Here is a 7224-nt window from a genome sequence, read left to right on the forward strand (position 1 = left end):
AATCATCCCACAGGACACCTTGCTCACCCTTGATGTGTGTGTGGGGGGCTTGGTCCTGCCTCAACTGAATGTACCAGGTTTAGGTGTCCCCCCATGGGAGAACTTACCCTTTTGGAGAAGAGGATTGGGGGGGGTGAGGATTGAGAGAGCAGGGGGAGGGAAGAGAGGGGGAATCTGTGGTTGGTATGCAAAATGAAATTTTAAAAATTAAAAAAAAATAAAATGTAGGGAAGAACTGGTAGGGTTTGAATCAAGTATTTTGAGCAAGGAAGATGTCAGCTATTATTCCCACCAGGACATGGAGGCTAGGAACCCAAGAAGTATTAGGGCACAACCACATCTGTGAAGAATAGGCCCTTTTCTTCTACCCCAGCCCCTCCTTGAGGACTAGGCAATGCAGTATGAACCTACGATCTGGTCCTCTCATGACCATTGGCATTCAGGTGTCCATTGAGGCTGAAACAGGAGCCTCTGCTGTGAAGGTCCTCTCCATTCTGACACACTCTGGTTCAGCCATGGTCATCAATGCCTTTCTTCCAACTTCCCAGCTCAGTTTTCAAATCCCTTCTCTCTCTCTCCACATCTAGAGGGGACACTAGAATAAATTGGCACAATATAATAAATAGGGCACAATAGTCACTTATAGCCAGTAATCCTGAATTAACAAGCCTCCTGTCCCCAGCATGCCCTTCTCTCTAACATTCCCTTTCAGAGGTCTACAGAGCAGCCTCCCAAAGGCTCTCTGTATGATTTTTGGCTCAGAGAACATTAAGTCTAATACCAAGGCATAGCAATAGCTATGAGAAGCGGGAAGCAAACTTTGGATGAGTGTGTGGACAGATGAGGCACTCCCAAGATGAGCCCTAATTTAGAAAACAAAGTAGTGGTTTACCTCCCATCCAAATGTTTCCACAACTCATTCACACAGCAATTATTTGTTGATTCCTCACCAGGTGCCACATACTGCTCTTGTCACCCATACACACTAGTAAAAAGGCTCTGGCAGTCCCCATAGACAGAAGAAAAGCAGGCCAGCCAAAGAATAAAAACTACACATGCTGGTCTGGGTAGATGCCTCAGTCAGTAAAGTGCTTGCCTTGCAAGTATAAGGAACTAAGATCAATGCCCAAAAAACATGTAGGAAAAAAAAGCCAGGCTTTGTAGCACATTCTTAGAGTCACAACACTGGAGGTCTCTCTAGTCAGCCAGCCACTCAAACATATTTGTAAGTTTCAAGACAGTGACAGATCCAAAGAAAAGGGTGGATATTACCTGGGGAGCAATCATGCCCAGGGTTGTCCTCTATTCTGCACACACACCTGCAGATGTATGCCCCACGTGCATACACATACACACAACCAAACAGAGGCCAGACTGTGCCTGAATTTTTCTGTTCAGCTGGGGATTAGGTAACTCCAGGAAAGCTGAGCTGTGAAGTCAGTCTGCTTCTCGAGGAAGATGGAGAAAGTAATGGCTTTGCAGTCACACTCAGACAGTTCTGGTCTCTGGGCTATGGCTAAACTCCACAGGCATCTGTAATGACATGAACTACAAGCTGGCAGTTCTGATGAGGAGATGCAGGTAAATACAAGAAGTTCCATTTTCTAAGACATCATTCTTTTCTATATGCACACATACAAAACAATGTTGTGAAATAAAATGCAGTAGAAACTTTCAAATCATCTGTAATTCACTACCCCAGCATAAATACTTCTTGTGTATATACTTACTTCTAGTTTTTGCCTGTGATTTTACATAGTTCTTGTCATATATGTGCATATTTATTTGTGTTTTTAAATATTATATCATACACACCTTTTCCTATTCTTCCTAGCCTATGTAGTCAATACTTAGTCTTGATATTATTAAACCACCAATCTAATATTCTGTAATTTATCCAGTCAATTCCTTTCTTTGGGGCATTCAGATGATTCTATTATTTTACTATTATGGAGAAACTTATAATTGATATTGTTATGCATAGCACTTTTTCCTTCACACTTTCTCATGAGTTTGATACTAGTCATTATATTTGTTACTAATCTCATTGATATAACGAAAATACCTAACAAGCAACTTGAGGGAGGAAAGGCTTATTTTGACTTATGGTGGAAGGGTTAGGGTGCATCATGGGGGGAAAGGAAGCACTATAGGAATATGACGCAGATGGCACATTCCCCCTATCAGGAAGCAGAGAGATGAATGCTGATGCTCAGCTCAATTTCTCTTTTTTATTTAGTCTACGTTCCCAGCCCATGGGATAGTATCACCCACATCCAAGCTGTGTCTTACTGAATAGGTTAAAGCATTCTGGATAATCTTCATATATACACCCAGACACATGTCTCCTAGGTGATTCTAAAGACATTCAATCAGCAATGAAAATTGACCATCACAGTCTTTGTAAGATATTTCCTCATGGCTGTGTTTTCATTTGGCCTCTTCCTCTGCCCAGTACTTTTCTTAGGAGTCACTTCTGAACATCTGAGATGCCCTGTGCTTTCACCCAAGGGAAGACACCCTAGGGTAGAGGTCCTATCCAGGTTCAGTTCTTGCAACAATCTGTCTCTGTCTCTGTCTCTGTCTCTCTCTCTCTCTCTTCTCTGTCTCTGTCTCTGTCTCTCTCTTCTCTCTCTCTCTCTCTCTCTCTCTCTCTCTCTCTGTCTTTCTTTCTCCCCACTCTCCTCTCTGTCTGTGTCTGTCTGTCTGTCTGTGTCTGTCTGTCTCTCCTTCCTACCTTTCCTCTATATGCAGTCTTATAGAAAGAAAACATGAAACAGTACTCTTTGGAGGAAGAGGACTTTCCTTAAACATTGCATGTAGAAAGGGCATAGTGAGGAGTGATTTAACATACAGGCCAGAAGTCCCTTCAGCCCAGTCTGTGTCTCAGCCCCATTTGGGTGGGTATAACAAAATACCATAAACTGCATGGTTTATGAACAAGAGAAATTTGCTTCTTACAGTTATGGAGGCTGAAATTGATCAAGGTCAAGGCACAGTGTCTGGCAGGGTGCACTTTCTGACTCACGAGCAGCACCTTCTTGCCATGTCTTCACATAGTGGAGGGACACAGAAGCTCACAAGACCTCTTTCCAAGACTAATGCCATCTATGATGGTCTTCCGTCATTACTCTCCAAAGCCCCTCCTCCCACATGTCACCCCGGGGCCAAGCTTTCAAAATATCAGTTTGGGAGGAGACCAAATATTCAGACCTCATATTTTCTCCTTCTTGCTGTGTTAGATGGGTCCCCCATGTGGAATCAGACAGTGAGGTGAAAAAAAATTTTTTTGACAGTTGAGTCTTTTAATAGAAAAAAAACTACATATGCAACAGTAGCAACACACATTTCTTCCAATCCAGACAGCTCTGAGTTTCAGTTCTTCGCCTTGGAAGGTGGCCTGTATACACCTACAACCACAGCATGGTCCCGTTCGTAGGGCTCTAGCGTCAACTGCTCCTGGGGCTTCATGTTCTCTTGCTGCATCTTCTTCACTTCTGATGCAAACACAGCTTCTGCTGAGGCTGTGGAATCAATGCAGTTGACCTTAATGGAAATCACAAAGTGTCCTCCATTCTGCACGAAGGTGTGGGCATTCAGGGCCACAATCCGGATTTGGTCTGGCTCTGCCACATCAGCAAAGATCACATCCACCATTGTAGATGTAACCAACCGTCTTATTAAATAAGAAACACAGAACCAATGCAAAGAAGAAAGCCAAGAGATCAGAGCTAAGAGCCTTACCCTGCAGCTAGCCTCTTAAGCCAAGAGACCTCTCTGAAAGAGAGCTACTTTCTGTCTGTTCATCTTTATATAGACTTTCTGTTCTGCCTTCTCATTGGTTGTAAACCCAAACACATGACTGCCTTGTCACTGACTGTATGTACAGCCCTCCAGGTCTTCTGTGGTATTGAGATTAAAGGCGTGTGTCTCCAATGTTGGCTGTATCCTTGAACACACAGAGATCTACCTGCTCTGCCTACCAAGTGCTGGGATTAAAGGTGTGCACTACCACCGCCACACTCTTGCTATGGCTGTAATAGCTCTGACCCCTAGGCAACTTTATTTATTAACATACAATTAAAATCACATTTCAGTACAAATAAAATACCACCATATTTCCCCTTTTCTATTTTAATAAAAAGAAAAAAGAAAAAGGTTATAACTAACAAAAGAAAAACTATATACAAAAGTACAATAACTATATACAATATATACAAGTAACAAATACCTAAACAATGTCTAGCCCATTTGTAATTGACAAATTCAGAGAAAATAATTCCGTTATCTATCCTATTTTGGTAAGTCCAAAATGTATGTAATTCACTTTTTATCCTAATTAATCTTTAACTATAACTAACTAATCTTCAACTCCTTCAGAGACCCAAGAAGGGAATAATATTAGCTAACAAAAATAAAAACAGGAAGTGCATGTAAGCAACTTCCAAAAAATTTGTGAGTTGACAGAAACAGTCAGCTGCCTGAACAGTTACCTGAGATTTCTCCGCAGTGTTGGGGCATCATCTTCAGCCTATAGGCTTAGTGTATCTGACAGACTCATTTGTGATGTAGGATGTACACAAGGTCAACAGTTCAACCTCACATTGGGTGAGAGCAGTCCATGTACCAGAAACACCTGAATTCCACTAGTGTCATGTCATGATTTAGGATTTTAAATTCTGGAAATTGTTGACGATTTTTTAATTTAGCTGTCCATTCTTCTTGGCTGTGTATATATGGCTTCATCTCAGCATCCCGTTCTTCTCCACATCCCTCTATTAAATGCCAATCTATTATTGAGAGGCGTGAGCTTAGTTACTCTTCAAGAATAACTGTTTCAGCTGCTGTTCCATTGCACATCAGAAGCCATTGGCCCACTGCCTGTTCAGCTGCCTTCGAAGAAAAGGGCACTGTACCTTTTCCAGATTGCAAAGGCCACTTCAGGGATGGTGCCATATTGTCCTGGCCTCAGAAGATGTGGCTAACATATGTGGCTAACATAGCTATGAACCTGTGGGGTCGAGACTTGTTGCAACAATGGAATACTCAGATTAACATCCCTCCAACCTCAAAAACAAATCATAAACTAACACATGTTTCTGAAAAAAATATTAGAAGGCATTATTCTGAGTGGTCACCAGCCATCCATATTATACAAAGAAAAGGGCACTGTACCTTTTCCAGTTTGCAAAGGCCACTTCAGGGATGGTGCCATATTGTCCTGGCCTCACAAGATGTCTTTTGATAAAGCCATAACCACACTTGTTTTGGCAAGAATCAGTAGTCCTTTGTTTCATGTTCTGTCTGTCCATTTTGTCCTGTTGATTCAAGGATACTTTGTTGTCCAGTGGCTAACTTTTGCCACAATGAAAGTTAACTCCATATGCAGTTTCTTCAATACCCATATTTTCTCTGAAGTAGATTGGTACTGCCAGGAGCTGACATGTCTCAAAAAAGAAAATTTTTTTGAGTTCTTAAAACATTTTAAATGCCATATTTTGTAGATCTCTGAAATGTTTGAAGATGACCTATCTATCTAAAATATATCTGTTCAATTTTTAAAACATATCTAATATGACTATAAGTTCTATTGTAATGTCTAACTACTAATTTTTATTTCTTTATATCCTAATAGTTGGTAATAATAACATTCAAGGATCAGAAAATTGCATTGTTAAATGAACGGTGTAAGTACAATTAGAAATATACATACAGCATTTTTTAACAATATCAATTTTAAATTTGTATACAATATAAAACAATCCAATCCAATGTAAAGTATTTAAAACTAGTAATTGTCTTTAAAAAGAAAAACAAGAACCTTAAATCTAATCTCCTTTGTTTAGCCTTTTTCCTAACCCTTGACAATACACCATTGCAATAAGCATGCGGTATTTGTGTGGGTGCCAAACATCTTCAATCACAGGAATAATGTTGGTCCTCTTCTTGGCCAAGTTGATGAGGTCACAGCCAGAACGGTGGGAGAACTCAACTGCATAGACCAGACTATCCAGGGCCGACAATATCAGAGATGTGAGAGATGGTGGTGCCTGAGGCTGCCTCAAGGTAGAGCACCTTGGCTTGATGTGGATCTGGTCTACATCCCCCAGGATTGTTGCTGCCAGCTTGGAGCAAAAACGGTTCCAGGCTCAGTACTCAATTTTGTCATCTCCCTCTGAAATAGAGACTCTCTTCTCCCCATATATGGATTCTCCATGGACCAGATTCTTTGTGACAAGGGCATCCTCCTTTCTGCGACAGATAAAGACACCTTCATGCTGATGCAGTTCCACCATGACATTCTTCCCTGACTGGTTGCCTCTTTTGCCTCCCCGGCCACCACCTTGACCCCAGCCGCCCCCAGACTGGAAGCCTCCACCTTGTCCACCTCCTCCACCTCCTCATCCCCTGAAGCTTCCACCTCCACCTCCACCTCGACCTCCACCAAAGCCTCCTCGTCCCCTGCCAAAGCCTCCTCATCTGCATTGTCCTCCTCCTCTACCGCCTGTAACCAAAGCCTCCTCTGCCACCAAAGCCGCCCCCACGGGGGCTGAAACCTGGCTTCATCACTGCGTTCTGGTCGTGCGGCTCTGGCAGTCTGAGGTGTCCTCTACTCCACCGAGGTGAAAATTTTTAAATCTGCATTTAACTAATCTGAGTGTGAGCCGACAAGGACATCGAAGAGTCTCTTTGGGGAAATCCAGAAGAGAAAGAATTTCCCTCTTTTTTGTTTCTTTAGGAATAAAGTTTTAACAAGGGGACGCAGAGGTGTTTAAGGATAGAAAATACTGTCCTTAAAAGTCTCACTTTGACAATTTCACTAAGATGGTCTATTACAGGTTCGAGCTCTCCTAAGCACAATGCCCTAAGACTTTCCAGCTGTGGTTACTGATCAATCTGAAGAATGACATTTCTAAGAATGATTTCTATGAATCCAGTCATCACCATCGATGGGATTCATATGACTATGAAATAAGAAATGCCAGGGAATTTACCTCTTTGCTATTGGATTGAGATTTGATGGAAGAAACAGCCAGGCAATTAATTCTATTTAGGAACCATGCATCTCAGCTTTGAAGTGAAATGGATTTCCCTGTGGCTTTATATTGGTTACAGCTTTTATTAAATTCAATTACTTTTCCCTCTGGTCAGCTCCATAAAGGTACATTCATAGAGTGGGATGGCTCTTAACAGAACTATTTCCACTGGAAAAGATGGTGCCTG

The 7224-nt window shown here is 41.8% G+C and overlaps 1 pseudogene; it reads right to left on the minus strand.

Moving 5' to 3' along the window:
• Positions 1-3355: 3355 nt before the first annotated feature.
• Positions 3356-6576, minus strand: LOC102912243 (rRNA 2'-O-methyltransferase fibrillarin-like; annotated as a pseudogene).
• Between the last annotated feature and the right edge of the window lie 648 nt (positions 6577-7224).

Source organism: Peromyscus maniculatus, chromosome 1 (assembly GCF_049852395.1).
Source record: "Peromyscus maniculatus bairdii isolate BWxNUB_F1_BW_parent chromosome 1, HU_Pman_BW_mat_3.1, whole genome shotgun sequence".
NCBI classification, from domain to species: domain Eukaryota; kingdom Metazoa; phylum Chordata; class Mammalia; order Rodentia; family Cricetidae; genus Peromyscus; species Peromyscus maniculatus.